Below are 2336 nucleotides of genomic sequence, written 5' to 3' on the forward strand. Positions count from 1 at the left end.
CTGTAAAGATTTGTTTTAGAATTAAAACTAGAGAATAGATGATTTTTAGGATTAGGAGTTTCTGTAGGGTCTCAAATTTAATCATCTCAATTTCAGGCCTTTAAAATATTCAAACTATTTCCATATTTTCCATTTTAAATTCTAAAATATGTTTCGTTTCACATTTGTTCAGTCCAGGGTTCTTCCATAATCATATTTTTCTTAATTTACCCAGCTTTTATGGATATGTTAAAAAAATCAGTTTTACCTTAATTCAATATTTTAATTATTTGATTAAATAAAATGCTCTTTATTTATTTACTTTGTAGTTATGTAGGCATGCAGTGCACAATGAGGTAAAACCTGTAAAAACAGGCACTTATTCAACTTTTCAGGCCTTTTTTATGAGCTTTCAGATTTGTGTCTGAGTCGTGCAGGAATTCATTTTAATGTTTGGGTAATTCAGTTTTATCAAAAATAATTATATGGTGACACATTTTGATATATTTGCCATTAAAGGATAAATATTCTGCATGTTCATATAGTTAAAAAAAACCTCTTGCCTTATACATATGACATTTTATTGCCAGTGAAACTTTCTACAAGCTGATTGACTTTCATTAATATTTTAGGGTGTTTCAGGTACAGCAGCAGCTGCTGCCACAAAGAAGAACAGTCATTTTGGAAAGAAAGATATAGCTCATGTAGAAAATGACAAAGATCAAAACGCAATAAATCCAAGCATACATGAGCTGCATAAATTGGGATAAATTGCACAGAACAATCCTATAATCTGCACAAAAGGCCAGATTCATATTTCAGAGAACAAGCATTCTGATAACGACGTGCTTTTTGTAAAATGTTTTTTTCTTATCTTGCAGACCCTAGAAAAGATATCAAATCTGCCACTAACAGTTGGAGATCAGGGTTTGTTGCTCTTGTGTGAGCAGGACTCATTAATTTACGCTTTGATTCTTACAGATGCCCTCCTTCCACAGAGCGCAGCACCGCTGATATCTAGTAACCACATCAAACAGCTCCAGTTGGACCACAGATTCAGGTGGAAGATAAAGGAGGGTGATGAAACCTTCTCAAACACTGAGCTGTAAATCCCCTTTTTAAGTAGAAATCAATATTAAACTTGTGCTTTGTTCCTCTTTTGTGTGTGAGAAACATGAACCTAAAGACTCATTCTCGTTTAAAAATGATGAATGAATTTTAAAGCGTCGTTTTTAACTGAGCAGCAGCTTCAAMTGTTCGGATTTCAGCTTCTCCGCCCTTAACGGAGTGATGCTGGTGGACTCAAAGTTGCATCATTATGTGCAGAGGCTGCTTGACCTAACTGTAGCAGACAGGGATACTTCATTAGCACCGCTGCAGCATTGAAGCCTTGTTATTACTTAAGCTGCTCTGGAGGGTGTGTGTCAGGCCAGCTGAGAGTCAAATAAAACTAAAAGCAGCAGCTGAATATGGATCTGTTCACCTGAACACACGCCGCAAAGGTGAACTGAAAAGCTCGTTTTGAAGGGCTTATTTGCAAATTAATTCTTTCATGCCAGAGTTGTAGATTACAATTTTTCTGTTAAAAATCGATGGCGTTATTTTCATTTTGGTTAAACATTGAATATTGTGAAAATCTCCTGCTGCCATATCTTAATCATCTGTTCATGCTTGAAGTTTGTACAGAGCTGTAGTTGTTTAGAGATTGATTATTTCAGTCGAGGTGACCCCTACATAGGCTAGCACTGGTAAGCTGTGGAAGCCATCTTGAATTTGAACAGCAAACTAAGTAACACTTAACTAGAGAAATTGCATTTCCTGCGAAAATGCTAATGTGACCTTTTCTTGCAGAAAAGCTTAGCTGAAAGCTGCTGAAATGAAGCTGAAACTATTTTATAGCAAAACAGTTAATGCCCGTTCAATTTGAAAAACTGATAAAAGAAGCACAAACAAGCAGAAATTAGCAGAAAAGAGCAAAATTATAGCTGAATATTAGCTGACAAAGAATAGAAAGAAGCTAAAATTATCACAAAATAATGCTAAAGGTAGCAGACACAAGTTGAAATTAGCATCTAGTTGGTGAAAGTCATAGACATCATATCAGACACACATACATCAGTCATAGCTATTCATTTCTATGGTGAAAGTGGTGTAAAACAGGTAAAATTAGCTGAAAAAAATGCAGAAAAGTACAAAATTGTCAATTTCTTGTAAAATAGCTAAAAAAAAGTAAAACAGTGTAAAACAGCTAAAATGCAACTGAAATTTCTTAATTTAGCAAAACAAAGCATAAGAAGCACAAATTTGCTGAACTAGGCAAAAAGTAGCTATAGTCACCAAAACGAAAGAAAAAAGAA

This window comes from Austrofundulus limnaeus, unplaced genomic scaffold, assembly GCF_001266775.1.
Source record: "Austrofundulus limnaeus strain Quisiro unplaced genomic scaffold, Austrofundulus_limnaeus-1.0 Scaffold561, whole genome shotgun sequence".
NCBI classification, from domain to species: Eukaryota; Metazoa; Chordata; class Actinopteri; order Cyprinodontiformes; family Rivulidae; genus Austrofundulus; species Austrofundulus limnaeus.